We start from the raw sequence: 16,706 nt of genomic DNA, 5'->3' as shown, positions 1-16,706 counted from the left end.
AAGGTGGAATGGTAAATTAGCAGCATTTAAGGTGGAATGGTAAATTAGTAGCATTTAAGGTGGGATGGTAAATTATGGTAAATTAGCAGCATTTAAGGTGGAATGGTAAATTAGCAGCATTTAAGGTGGAATGGTAAATTCGAACAATCCATCAGGCAGACCAAAGTTAACAATGAATGATGATGTCCACCTTTAGTTTCTATTATAAATGACTCAGTATCTATTAGAAATTACTCTGTATCTATTATGAAGGATTCAGTATCTATTATAAATAATTCATCATACCCAGACTGATTGTTTCAGTAACAGTCGGCCTGCGATCATCATACCCAGACTGATGGCTTCAGTAACAGTCGGTCTGTGATCATCATACCCAGACTGATGGCTTCAGTAACAGTCGGTCTGTGATCATCATACCCAGACTGATGGCTTCAGTAACAGTCGGTCTGCGATCATCATACCCAGACTGATGGATTCAGCAACAGTCGGCCTGCGATCATCATACCCAGACTGATGGCTTCAGTAACAGTCGGTCTGTGATCATCATACCCAGACTGATGGATTCAGTAACAGTCGGCCTGTGATCATCATACCCAGACTGATGGATTCAGCAACAGGTCTGTGGTCAGTCAGTGGTTTTCTCAGGCTCAGGCCGTGTTCTCAATGTGATGTTGGAACGGGACAGTCTAAATACAGAACTGGGGTTCAAGCACCTCCACCGGTTACACAACACCCCCCCCCCCCCCCCCCCCTTTAAGCCTTTGAGCTTTTCCTCATTAATGAGATATTTACTGTCCTGCTGAGAAATTCCCATCTGGACTCTGTCATCTAAAACCCAACCGCTGCTGTGATGCTGAAATGGGAAGTTATTAGTGTGTGATTATCATAAACACACAGCGTACAGATGTTCTGTACACACACCCTCAGAGAGAGAGAGAGAAAAATAACAGAGGAAGATCTGATCAGACTGTATTTAGGAGAGATATCAGCATGGGTTGGGATGTCTAAATAAATATTTAATAAACTATATCTACATTCATGTATTACTCTTTCACATCTTGTAATTTGTTTATTATATTTCATTTTTGTCATAATTTGATTATAATTTTTTTAATATGGTGATTTGTTTGCTTTGGCAACAGTTATTTGCAATTTATGCCAATAAAGCCATTTCTCTCAAATTCAAATTCTCTCTCAAATTTGAATTTGAGAGAGAAAGTGTAAGAGAGAGAGAGAGAAAGAGAGAGAGAGTGTGAGTGTGTGAGTGAGTGTGTGTGTGTGTGTAAGAGAGAAAGTGTGAGAGAAAGAGTAAGAGTTAGAGTGAGGAAGTGAGAGAGAAGTAGTGTATGTAAGAGTGTAAGACAGAGAGAGAGAAAGAAAGAGAGAGAGAGAGAGAGAGAGTGAGGTAGAGAGAGAGAGTGAGGTGGAGTGAGGTAGAGAGAGAGAGAGAGAGAGAGAGAGAGAGAGAGTGAGGTGGAGTGAGGTAGAGAGAGAGAGAGAGAGAGAGAGAGAGAGAGTGAGGTGGAGTGAGGTAGAGAGAGAGAGGAGAAATTGCTTCACTGTAGCTCTTAAAACTTTTGCAAATAAAAATGAGATAAACCAAAGAAAACTTATGGAAACTCCTAATTCTTGCGTGGTCAGTCTCAGTGATATGAGTGAGAGAGAGATAGAGGTAGAGAGAGAGAGAGAGAGAGTGAGAGAAAGTGATAGAGGTCGAATCAGGCGTGGTCATGCTGAGTAAAATGACGTGGGCGTGTGATGAAGCTCGCTGCCTCAGTTCAGATCATCACACGACTCCATATCAGCTCATCACCCCCACAACACCTCCACCCACAGCACACTGTGATCTTCCTCCTGTCCCTGAAGACCTGCTTATCCATCTACAGGACCTCCTCAACCATCTAAAGGACCTGATACAAGTTTTCCATATACTAATGTAATTTTATTTGCTGTATACAACCGAGTTCCATACATTCTGATTATACATGTAATATATGCAAACCAATATGTGTTGGTACAGTACATATCAATATATGTCAAAAATACATGGTCCATATTTGGCATGTGTCTAACATAAATTACATATATTACATATATCTCATTATGTTACAATTATCTTAATGTGTGTAAACCTTTGCTGCATATTACTGAATTCCATACTTTCTAATTCTATATGAAATATATTCAAAATATTTTCGACATTTAAAATATATTATCTATTATACAGTCACATGCCCCTGTTCTGCTGGTCAATGTTTTTTTTTTTTTTTTTTGCAATATAGATTGTACATGCCATGTGTGAAAAAACTGAATATATTTATGGACATAAAATGAAAGAAAATACATTCGAACCAATGTGTGTTGGTATAGTATATATATCAATATATGGCAAAAATATATGTTCCATATTTCCAAAAAGAGCCAGTCTTACATATATCTTAATATGTTACATTTATCTAAAAAAATGTGTGTTATATTGCGCTGCATAGTTCTAATTCTATATGTAATATATTTAAAATATATTTGAAATTAAATTATGAAATATATTATTTTTGATACTCTCATAAGCCCCTGTTCTCCTGGTCAGTGATTTTTAATATAGACTGTATACGCCGATTGTGTAAAAAATATATATATTTAAATATATATTTTGGATATATGGCGTATGAACTGAGCATGACTAGTAAAGTAAATCCTAGGCGTACGTGTGTTCGGAAGTATTTCTACTGTACACACATGATTGGGAGTAATTATCTTTAGTTTGAGCCTTGCGCAAGTGCCAGTGCCAGTGCCAGTTCTAGTGGCAGTGGCAGTTCTAGTGCCGGTACCAGTGGCAGGAGTATGGACTGTTCACTTCAGGCTGGCAAATGAGAATGCCACAGCCTTTAGCATTAGCATTGTAGCATATTAACAGCAGAACTTGGTGCCAAAAGAGAGGGAGAATGGGAGCATATAAAAGAGAGAGAGAGCACGTGATCAGACAGAGAGAGAAAGAGAAAGAGTGCGAGAGCAGAAGTGCAGTAACGTGGGTATTTACTGGGCGGATGCTCTGTAATTGCCTGTAATGAGGCAGGAGGGAGGTCTGGCGGAGGGTGACGGGTGCCGGCTCGTTCAGGCAGCGCTGGGATGGAGTGATGGAGGGAGATAAAGGGCACGGATGGAGTGATGAAGGGAGTGATAGAGGACTCGCTCGCGGGGAGAGACGTCACGAGGGCCGGCGCTGTGGCGGGCGGGGGGCGTACAGTGGGCTACGTGTGAGACTGCAGGAAGACCGCGGGACCCCCGCCCACATAATACTCAGCACTGCACCATATTTCATCATACGCTAGAGAGCTCGCCGATACGGCCCTACAATACACGAGATCACGATATTTCAGGGAGTTTTTGAGATAACGATATTTTTGGCAATATGACACTAAAAAAAAAAACCTGAATAATAGTTTATTTATTTCAAGCAACAAAATAAATAATTCAACACAAAATTAGTATAATTAAACTGTGTGTTGGTACCAGAGCTGGGTATACTTTTAAAACTTTTGATACTGATACTTTTTTCGATACCTTTTTTTGACTGAGAAACAGTGCAAGTAAGTGAGAAGCAGAGTAAGACAGCGTGAGTGAGTGAGCGACAGACTGAGCAAGAGACAGCTCAAGCGAACGAGAGACAGACTGAGTGTGCAGGACAGTGAGAAATGGAGCGAGAGCAAGAGACAGCACGAGAGACAGTGCGAGTGAGCAAGAGACAGCAACACTATAGCAACCACCTAGCAATGCCATAGCACCCTCCTAAAAAAATCCCATAGCAACCACCTAGCAACACCATAGCATCCTCCTATAAAAATCCCATTGCAACCACCTAGCAATGCCATAGCATCATCCAAACACTATCCCGTAGCAACCACCTAGCAATACCTTAGCACCCTCCTATAAAAATCCCATAGCAACCACCTAGCAAGGCCATAGCATCCTCCCCTACAGCAACCACCTAGCAACACCATAGTACCCTCCTGTAAATATTCCGTAGCAACCACCTAGCAACACCACAGCACCCTTCTGTAATACTCTGTAGCAACCACCTAGCCACACCATGACACCCTCCAGTAAATATTGCACAGCAACCACCTAGCAACCCATATTTAATTATATACCTTTTATTTTTGTTTAAAGTTTCTTTAAGGCTTTTAGACCATGCCTAGTGCCTAAATTTGATGAATTAAACAAGTATTACTAGTAGCAACCACCTAACACCACCATAACACCCTTCTACAAATATCCCATAGTAACCACCTAGCAACATCATAGCACCCTCCTGTAAATATCCCGTAGCAACCATACAGCAACCCCTATATAAATATATATACTTTTTAAGGCTATAAGACCAAGCCTAGTGCAAGTTTAGTTCATTAATCAGTATATATTTTTATTTTAAAAATGCCTTTTTAGCTGTAAGAGCACTTTTATTCGAATTAATTGTGCTAATTTTCCTTCTTTTAAATATATTGTTCTAATCATGTTTTATTCATGCTTTATTCCCATTTTATTTTTATTTCCATTTTTATTGTTATCCTCTTACATGTTTATGTGTCTCTCTTTGTATTTTCTAGTTTGTACAGCACTATGAACGACCGTTGTGTGTGAAAGGTGCTGTATAAATAAACTTACCTCGCCTAAAACAGTGTATAATCGTTTTAGAACATATATATTTTCATTCTTTTTCACACATATATTTCATTAATATATGTGCTCGATGTTTTGTAGCAAATGGTTGAGCCTCTTTTTCTTCAGTAGTTGTAGATGTGCAGACGGCAGCTGTTTGGGGGGTTTTGTTTATGAGGCTACGCTACACTTTTCAGCTGTTATATATATTTTATTTATAGTATCTTAAATCTTTAGAGTTCCTGTGGTTCTAAAGGAACCCAGCCTGACCCCCCTGATCTACAGACCCCTTCCTGTTCCAGCAGAACATCTCACCCGAGGCCGGGTCCATAAAACCGTGTGGAGGAGATTGACTGACCTGCAGAGACTCGGAGATGAATGGTGACGCGATGGTGATCCTGGTGTTTTAGAGCTGAACCCCTGCGGTTCTGATCCAGAACCGAGCAGAAGAAGATTCTCAGAGAAGATGAGGAACTGATCCTGAAACAGAGAGAAAGCACACACTTCATGTTAAACATCACGGCTGTGGAATTAGACGTTTAGCAGCTCCATAAACTCAAACACTGTTAAGATCTCTGGTCGTAATGTTGCTCTGGTATCCGCTAGCGTGTGACAGTAAGTGTGAAAAGTATTTTTTTTAAATATATGAATTAATAAAATACTTAATTCGTATGTAGTATACTTATACCTTAATGATACAACAACTCTAATAACATCCAAACAACCACAGCAAGAGGTACCACAGTAACCACTTAGCAACACTATAGAAACCAACAGGGAAAGTATAGTGACAGCCACTTATCTACAACAGCAACCACCTAGCTACATCACAGAATCCAGACAGTTACACCACAGCAACCACCTAGCTACATCACAGCAACTACCCTGTATCACCATGGCAACCATCTGGGATAATGTAGTGACCACCTAGCAAGACCACAGCAACCACCTAGCTACATCACAGAATCCAGACAGCTACACCACAGCAACCACCTAGCTACATCACAGAATCCAGACAGCTACACCACAGCAACCACCTAACAACATGGCAGCAACCATCTGGTATAATGTAGCGACCACCTAGCAAGACCACAGCAACCACCTAGCTACATCACAGAATCCAGACAGCTACACCACAGCAACCACCTAGCTACATCACAGAATCCAGACAGCTACACCACAGCAACCACCTAGCTACATCACAGAATCCAGACAGCTACACCACAGCAACCACCTAGCTACATCACAGAAACCAAACAGCTACACCACAGCCACCACCTAGCAACAACACAAACCAGGCAGCTACACCACAGCAACCACCTAGCTTCATCACAACAACCACCTAGCAACACTGCAGCAACTATCTGGGATAATGTAGTAACCACCTTGTAACATGATAGAAGCCACCTAACATTAGCAATGCAACCAATTGGGGTAATGTATCAGTTATCACATTGTGACATGACAGAATCCAGACAGCTACACCACAGCAACCACCTAGCTACATCACAGAATCCAGACAGCTACACCACAGCAACCACCTAGCTACATCACAGAAACCAGACAGCTACACCACAGCCACCACCTAGCAACAACACAAACCAGGCAGCTACACCACAGCAACCACCTAGCTTCATCACAACAACCACCTAGCAACACTGCAGCAACTATCTGGGATAATGTAGTAACCACCTTGTAACATGATAGAAGCCACCTAACATTAGCAATGCAACCAATTGGGGTAATGTATCAGTTATCACATTGTGACATGACAGAAGCCACCAGAAATACCATGGCAACCCCCTTGAGACACCATAGCAACAGTCTCATATAATGTAGGAACCACCTTGTGACACCATATAAGCCACTTGAAATACCATGGCAACCACCTTAAAACACCACAGCAACCCTCTGGGAAATTGTAGCAACCCTTGTGTGACATAATAGAAAGATTCAGGTTCCAGATGATCTCAGTATAAACTCTACAGGCAGGGAAACTAATAAAACACAGGAAACAGGAAACATTATCGTAATCCTCCCCCTCAAACTCCTGAGATCAGGAGATGATGAGATCTGTCCACAGTGTAATAATGATTTCACAATACAAGCACATCAATCACCCTGACTCCGCCCACAACACTAGAAACAATGAATCCTGATATGCACAATTACAACATTTCAGATATTTTAACAACTGACATTCCCTGTAAAATACACAAAAAAAATTCATGCATTAATTAATTATTCATTAAGAATTTAACTAATACTTCAATCTATGTCCAGCTATAAACTTTAGACAGAATAGAAAAGACTTTCTGAATACAGTTTCTATTTGACTGACCAAGTGCGGTAGTCTTGTGACACCACAGTAGCCACCTGAAATACCATAGCAGTCACCTTGAAACACCATAGCAAAAAGCTGATAATTCATGTATTCCACAATATTTTAATAAATAATATTAAGGAGACAAAAATTCACAATTTAGAATTATTATAGTATATTATAAAGGTCTCAGATTATAAAAAAAATCTTAATTCTTAATAATAATGCATACTTAAAAGTAAAGAAAAGAATGTAAGAATATTGGCAAAAGGAAACTCTTTCTATACAGTAAGGGGTGTCAATCTCTTTGTAATAATAACTGTTAACAAAAATATTATTCTTATTGTTTTTTTTATGTTGCTTTGTTTATATCGCTATGCAATGGTCACATGATTAATTTGTGTATTTTAAAAATTATGTTTTAAAATTAATTTTTAAATTAATTGCGTGTGTTAATGACAATATATTTTTTAGAATTACTGCAAAATGATTTGTTACAAAAACAGTGCTTATAACAGAATGTCTAAATTCATTATTACTTACAGCATTAATCATTCTGAAGCATGAATAATAATAATTAATTTAGTAACATTTAATAATGTCTTAAGTGTTCATTATTAATTGGTTAAATCATTACTGAACCATTTAACGATGTTTATTACTGCCGTAATTACTGTTAATTGATGTAGCTTTATTGTAAAGTGTTACCAATTGTTCTACTTGAATGAATTCTATTAAAATACAAAAAAAATGTATAACAATAATAATTTGATAATGGAAGGCAGAAGAGTTAAGACATCTCCTTGATTTTATCTCAGAGAAAGCAGCAGCAGGAGAGACAGAGGAGAGACAGGTGAGAGAGTACGACTGAAAGTGTATAAACTCTGGAAAATCAGCAGTATTTCTCTCTCAGAGACAAAATCTATACAGTGATGACCCCCAGTGGACTTCAGGGGTAATCAGCAAACTCCACATCCAGCTACAGTGGCTTGCAAAAGTATTCATACCCCTTGATCTTTTCCACATTTTGTCACCTTGCAACCACAAACTTAAATCTTTAGCATTTTATTGAGATTTTAAGTGATGGACAAACACAAAGTATTGCATAAGTGTGAAGTGTAACAAAAATGATACATGGTTTAAAAAAAAAAAAAATCAAATTAAAATCTGAAAAGTGTGACGTGCAAAAGTACTCAGCCCCCTTTCCTCTAAAACCCCTAAAAAAAATCCAGTGCAGACAATTTACAGCCTTCAGAATTCACTTCATTAGTTAATAGAGTTAATCCAGCTGTGTGTACTTTAGTCTCAGTATAAATACAGCTGTTCTTTTTTAAAGCCCTCAGTGGTTCGTTAGTAAACACTAGTGAACAAACAGCATCATGAAGACCAAGAAAGGATCTCAGCAGACAGGTCAAAAATAAAGTTAGATAAAGTTGTGGAGAAAAAGTTTATTAAAGCAGGGTTAGATTATGAAAACATATCCTAAGCTTTTAAAGCATCCCAAGGAGCACTGTTCCATCAATCCATCATCCAAACATAGAAAAAAGAAAAACGTATTCTACAACTATATTTCTACAAACCTACCAAGACATGAATCCATCATCCACCCAAACTAACAGATCCTTGGTTAACAAAGCACTGATCAGAGAAGCAGTTAAGAGGCCCATGGTCACTCTGGAGGAGCTGCAGTGATCCACAGCTCAGGTGGGAGAATAAATCGACAGGACAACTATCACAAGTCATGCGCTCCACAAATATGGCCTTTATGGAAAAGTTTCAAGAAGAAATCCTCTGTTTAAAAAAACATATGAATTGCTGTTTGCAGTTGCAGCAAACATGTGGAAAAAGGTTCTGTGGTCCGATGAGATCAATGTTGAACTTTCTGGCTTTATTTAATAAAAATGTTAATAAAAATACTTTGTGATTGTCTTTCACTTAAAATCTCAATAAAACACATTTAGGTTTGTGGTTGTAAGATGACAAAATGTGGAAAAGTTTAAGGAGTATGAATACTTTTGAAAGCCACTGTATTATAATATTAATAGTAATAAAAATATATAATAATAATAATAATAATAATAATAATAACAATAATCCAGACTTGAAATGGAGATTTCACATAGATGTTACTGTAAATATCTCACATTATTTATATATAATGAGAGAGTAGACTCTGGAAACATGGGCTTAATCCCATTTTACACTTTACCTCTAGCACTTTAATGTTTTGCATTTTTAAATAATTGATATTTGTGACAAAAATCACAAGATATGCATGCACATTGTATTGTTCATTTTTCTAAAAGATGCAAAGCCCTAACCTGAAATTGATCAAAATTATTACCATGCAGTTTATTAAACAAATGGATAAATGATGAACCAAAGAGAATTGAAAAAAAGTGCTTTACAATAACTAATATTCACATTAACAATTCAATAATCCAGGGGACTCTACTCACTCCTGTTACTGATTTCACACCTGTTACTTGAACTCACTGCTGTTACTGGCACTCTCTCCTGTTACTTTTTATGTTTTGAGTAACAGAGATGAAAGTAACAGGAATGAGTTTTTAACATAGAATTAGCAAAAACATAGAAAATAGCTAAATGGAGGCTATGCTAATAGCATGAGAACACGGAGCACATTTTAGTGATTTTCCCAAAATTTGTATTTTAAAAATATATAAGATGTAAGAATTAAAGGGGACATGAAACACTTCAAGTATTTAGTTTAATTCACAAGATGTATTTTCACTCTAATAAATCTGATAAGTTTAACAGTTGTCAGTGAAGCGGAATTAAAATAATAAGCAATCTAAATGTCATTTTTTTAAGTAAGGGCAGCGCCATCTTGTCCCAGCGCTGAAAGTGACGTCACGAGGTTGGTTCTCGCACGCCTCACTACTATAATCTATGAGAATACCGTAATTTAGATCCTCAATAGATCATAAAATCCAAACCAAAACTCAATGCAGAGCGGGGGGGGGGGGCACTTTTGTATTACCCCTGTGTGTAGCAATACTGGGAGTAGTGAATTTTAATAGGGTGAGGAATGAGAAATATTTACTTTCACTTTCATACCTTCAGCGGGGGCTCGCAGCACTGAAGCGTGAGAATCCTCCGGTTAGCTGCTAGGGGTTAGTGGCGAGCACTTTCTAGACCAGGACTATGTGAAGGAGAGGGGTTTGAGTCAGGAGCATTAGCGCCGGATAAATAAGCTGCAGTCCGAGGCTTTTTTCCTCCGTTTTTTATTTTTCCTCTGATCAGCTGGAATGTACAGACCGTCCGACTGATGGTAACGTTACTATGAGAGCAGCAGCTGTGAGCCGCACCAGCCAAACAACACGCTCACCCAGCAGAGCAGCGAGAGGTACCGTTACCGAAAATCTAGATAAAATTACAATTTAAAGATAACATAGCTAGCGTTAGCTACTTAGCTAGCTATCTTATTCTAGCTAGCCAACGCTAGCTAACTAGCTAACACTAACTAGATGAAGCTAAGTACCCAGTAAGCTTTCTAACTTCTAAACTGAACGGTTTATCAACCAAACAGCGCCTGGATGTTTCAATATCCACTTAAATCATGTTCGTTTCATTCAGTCTTAATGAACTCTGGACTTTACATGTTAAATAGCTAAATGTATATAAACTAGCTGGTTAACTGGATGGCAGTACCTGCTGTGGACGCGCTGCAGGGTTCTGCACGGACCTCCCATAGAGAGAGAATAAACACTCCCAAAACGTCTCTCTCAGAAAAGCATCTGAAAAGTTCTGCTCAGGTTTCTGCAGGAAAGATCTCTGAGCAAATGCTCCATGTTAGCCTAGTTCAGCTTCATCTTCATCCATAATCTCGACAAACAATACGCTCTTTTCCTCTAGCTATATGCCTGGGATCTTAAACCAACCAACCTCGTGACGTCAGCAGTGCTGCACGGGCAACATGGCGGCGCCCTAGCTCAAACGTAACAAACATAAATATATTATAATTTAGTGTGTAAACATTTTATATAAAAAAAATCCCCCCCAAATAAATTCCATTATATTTAATACCTTAGAAAACTTGCACAAACTGAAATGTTTCATGTCCCCTTTAATGTAGGTAACAGGACTGGAGTGTTGAGATGGATCTCCTCAGTCAGAGATACAATAAGATCAAATATACACGATTGCTATGCAACGTGCAAACACATTTTAATCTCATTTATGCAAATACATTACCTAGTAACCACCATAGCAACAACTTAGCAACCACCTAGCAAACATTTAGCAACACCATAGCAACCACCACAGATACCATAGCAACACCTTAGCAACCACCTAGCAACCACCTAGCAACCACCTAGCAACCACCTAGCAACCACCTAGCAACACCGTAGCAACCACCACATATACCATAGCAACCGCTTTGCAACCACCTAGCAACCGTTTGGCAACCACCACATATACCATAGCAACCGCTCAGCAACCCCATAACAACCACCTAGCAACCACTTAGCAACACCATTGCAACCACTATGGATACCATAGCAACACCTTAGCAACCACCTAGTAACACCTTAGCAACAACATAGCAACCACCACAGAATCCATAGCAACACCTTAGCAACCACAAAGCAACCACTTAGCAACAGCTTAGCAACCAGCAAAGACACCAAAGCAACCAGCCATAAATCAGCACTGCAATATAGTTACATATCTTACTTTTGCAATTAGTTCAATGTACAAAACACTACGCTTAATGATAAAAATGTATTTTAAATGTATTTTATGTGCACATTTATACATGTAATTTCCTTTAGACAGAAATGGCACAGATTCAGCAGAATGGACCTAGTGTTTATTTCCTCCATTAAAGCTCTCAGTTAATCTCAATTAATCTCAGTTAATCTCAGTCAATCTCAAAATATTAAATATTCTTGTTTTATAAGCACGGGGTAAAAAGGGTACAGAAGAGAAATGGGATTAGGTCTTAATTAGACACAGCCGTACCTGAACTGCATGTATATTTTTAGGCCCCGCGGGCTGAAGATTAACGCTGATGATGTTTTTATAAAAGTCCTGCAGATCCTGAGAAAATCTACAGCCAGTCTGACTCCTGCCCTGAACTGGGAACGCTCCGCTACGTCCCCTCAGAACTCAAACCATAACAAAGCGTAATGAGAACAGCATGACGGAGTTTCAGGAAAGGTTCGAGAGAGAAAACCCACGGTTTATTATTATATAAAAATGTGCTTTTTTAATAAACACTCCTAAATACAGAAATAATCACTGAAAACCTGATTCATAATCCAGATTCCTCACACACACATTCACATTATAACCAGTTACAGACAGATTTACACTCAAACGGTTTCACATCCAATATAAAATACAAGATATAGAGAATAATATAACTACAACCCAGCAACACCTCAACAACCAACTGGAATACCACAGCAATCATGGTCAAACACTGTAAAAACCACCTAGCAAAACCATAGCAACCACCTGGAATACCACAGCTACTATATTGGAACACTGAATCAACCACCTAGCAACACCACAGCAACCATACAGAAACACTGTAAAAACTACCTGGCAACACCACAGAAACCTTGTTGAAACATTAACATCCCCCTAGCAAAACCTCAGCAAACCACCTGGAATACCACATCAACTATATAGGAACACAATCAACCACCTAGCAACAACGCAGCAACTACCCAAGATACCACAGCAACCACATAAACACACTGTAAAATACACCTAGCAACACCAATAACCACCTAACAACACCATAGCAAACAAGTTGAAACACCACTTAAAAAACCACTTAGCAACACCACAGCAAACACCTGGAATATCAGCACATCCACACAGCAACAATTGAGAAACACTGTAAAAACAACCACCTAGCAACACCATAGCAACCACCTGAAATGCCAGAGCAACGAAATAGAAACACTGTAAAAATCACCTAGCAACACCACAGCAACCATGCAGAAACACTGTAAAAGCAGCCTAGCAACACCACAGCAACCATGTAGAAACACTGTAAAAGCAGCCTAGCAACACCACAGCAACCATGCAGAAACACTGTAAAAGCAGCCTAGCAACACCACAGCAACCATGTAGAAACACTGTAAAAGCAGCCTAGCAACACCACAGCAACCATGTAGAAACACTGTAAAAAAAACATCTAGCAACACCACAGGTATCATTCAATTCAATTCAATTCAATTCAATTCAATTCAATTGAAGGGGACACAAACAATAGTTACAATAAGATTATTGGTATGTTTATGTTTGTGTGATGAGGTACTGTTTAAAGTTAAAGTGTTTAAAGTGCAGTAGTGACAGCGGTACATTGTATATAGTCCATATGTGTATAATAGTAGAGGTAGGCCAGGTTGATTAAAGTGCAGAGTGCATACAGTCTCTGTGCTGAAGCAATCAGTGGCCATGTAGGAAACTGGGAGTGGTCAGTGGTCAGTCTGTGTACTGTTCAGGTTGAAGTTAGTGTTGCTGGATTCAGCAGTTTCACAGCACGTGGGAAAAAGCTGTTCTTCAGTCTGGTGGTTCTGGTTCTAATGTTCCTGTACCTTTTCCTGGAAGGCAGGGGTTGGAACAGGAAGTGGCTGGGGTGGGTAGGATCGGAGGAGATGCTGATAGCCTTCCTCAGGCATCTCTTGTTGTAGAGGTGATGTATGGATGGAAGGGTAGTTGCGGTGATGTGTTGGGCAGACTTCACCACTCTCTGCAGGGCCTTGTGTTCAGCAGCAGTGGCACTGCCGTACCATACTGTGATGCAGCTTGTGAGGATGCTCTCTACAGTGGCTCTGTAGAAGTTGCAGAGGAGCTGTTGCGGTAGATCGACACTCCTCAGCCGCCGGAGAAAGTGGAGGCGTTGCTGGGCTTTTCTGATGATGTGAGATGTGTTCAGTGACCAGGTGAGGTCCTCGGAGATGTGGACACCAAGGAACCTGAAGCTGCTGACTTTCTCCACTGTTGCTCCCTCGATGCTCAGGGGTGCGTGCACTCTGTTCCCCCGCCTGAAATCAACAATCAGCTCCTTGGTTTTGTTGACATTGAGGGAGAGATTGTTGACGGTGCACCACTTTGCCAGGAGCTCCACTTCCTCCCTATATGCTCCTTCATCATTGTTGGTAATTTTGCCAATGACTGTAGTGTCGTCAGCAAACTTGATGATGTAGAAATATTGTAAAAACTATCTAGCAACACCTCAGCAACCACCTGGATTACCACAGCAACTATGTAGAAACACTGAAACAACCACATAGCAATGCCACAGCAACTAAGTGCCTATTTTTATCTGTATGTTAAAATATCACAATAAATATTATTTTAAATATTGTGATTTAATATTTTTGCCATATCGCCCACCCTTAACTCAGTGTAAATATAATTTTGATCAATGCAATAATTTGTATAGAAATAATAATATAAAATTATATAAAAGTATAAACTGTGGATTATTTCCCTGTTTAGAATTTAAGAAGCTCCATGTTCAGCTCAGCCTTTCTGATCAGGAATTTTAGTATCTTTAAATAAATCTATACTTGTTTTATTTATATAATATAATAATAATATAATATCCCCACACTGAGCAGCTCTCACCATAACACTGAGATTATAGTTATTATAGGATTTTACCATTTAAACAGCCGGGTTTAAACCGCAGCCCAAAACTTCTCTCCAGAACTTTCCTCTCTGGTCGGGATGCCAGTTCTTTCCGACTGCGTCTCAATTTTCCACTTTTCCACTTATTTCACTTTCATTCTGACTGTGTGTCTAAAACACATTTTTTTTGCTGCAGCGCTGACCAGAGATCATCCAACATCTTGTTCTCACTAAATACTCATTATAATTAAAAGTTAGCTGCTATTTAAATGTAACATAAAGGCATTATTATTATTATTATTATTATTATTATTATTATTATTATTATTATTATTATTATTATTATTATTATTGTACTGTATTGTCTCTATGTCGGTGCCATAAATGGTCTAAAAGTGAAAATAACTGTATATGGCAAAAACAATCTAACTAAAAATTAGGCTACACTTTGAACTAGAGCTTAACTTACCCTAAAATTAAAATTAACATACACCTCAACCTAAACCTAAACTTTACATACATCTCAACCCAAATCTAAACTTAATCTACACTTGTACCTAAATTTAAAATTAACCTACACCTCAACCTAAAATTAAAATTCACCCACACCTCAACCCAAATCTAAACTTAACCTTCACCTCAAACCTAAACTTAAGATTAACCTACAGTTTAACTTTAACCTAAATTTAGCCTACACCTAAACCTAAAATTTAAATTAACCTACACTTCAACCTAAAATTTAAATTAACCTACACTTCAACCTAAACCTAAAATTTAAATTAACCTACACTTCAACCTTAAATTTAAATTAAACTTCACTTCAACCTTAAATTTAAATTAACCTACACTTCAACCTAAAATTTAAATTAACCTAACCTTCAACCTAAAATTTAAATTAAACTTCACTTCAACCTTAAATTTAAATTAACCTACACTTCAACCTAAACCTAAAATTAATTAACACTTCTACCTAAACCTAAAATTTAAATTAACCAACACTTCTACCTAAAACTAAAATTTAAATTAAGCTACACTTCTACCTAATTCCTAACCTAACCTACACCTCAACCTCAACCTAAAATTAACCAACATCTAAACCTAAATTTAAAATAAACCTACACCTCAACCTAATTGTAAACTTAACCTAAACCTAAAATTTTAATTAACCTACACCTCAACCTGAAATTAACCTACACCTCTATCTTAAATTATCCTACACTTCATCCTAATTCTAAATTTAACCTACACCTCAATCTAAATCTAAACTTAACCTAAATCTAAACTTTACCTACACCTCAACCTAAAATATTAATTAAACTACACCTCAACATAAACCTAAAATGTAAATTAACCTACACTTCAACCTAATTCTAAACTTAATCTACACCTCAATCAACACCTGAAATTAACCTTCACATCAACATAAACCTAACTCTAAATTTAACCTACACTTTAACCTAAAATTTAAATTAACCTACACTTCTACTTAAACGTAAAATTAATTTACACCTCTACCTAAACCTAAAATTTAAATTAACCTACACTTTAACCTAATTCTAAACTTAACCTACACCTCAACCTAAATCTAAAATTAACCTACATCTCTACATAAACATAAATCAAACTTGACCTACACCTCAACCTAAAATTTAAATTAACCTACACTTCAACCTAAATCTAAACCTAACCTACATTTCTGCCTAAACCTAAAATTAAAATTAACCTACACTTTAAATCTAACCCTGAACTTAACCTACACTTCAACTAAACCTAAATCTAAAATTAACCTACACCTCTTTTTTTTTTTTACAATATATGAGTGGGTTGGTGTCTAATAACTGGTACTTTTTGTTTTTTCTTGTTACTTTTATCCTTATAGTATAAATTTTAGTGTAAAATATCTGAATGGTTGTGGCCGAGTGGTTCTGGTCGGTAAACCCACACCAGTGGGAGCTGAAACCGCAGCCCTGTGACATTAATCTCCTTCCAGTCAGTAAAATCAGCTCAGATTAAAACCAAAAGCCCACTGACTGAACCGACTGACTCAGAACAATAACGAAACCATATAAACCACCCTGCTGCTCAGGAATTACAGCCACCAGGCCTT

Source organism: Astyanax mexicanus, chromosome 22 (assembly GCF_023375975.1).
Source record: "Astyanax mexicanus isolate ESR-SI-001 chromosome 22, AstMex3_surface, whole genome shotgun sequence".
NCBI lineage: Eukaryota > Metazoa > Chordata > Actinopteri > Characiformes > Acestrorhamphidae > Astyanax > Astyanax mexicanus.
Note: the sequence above shows the minus strand (reverse complement) of the source record.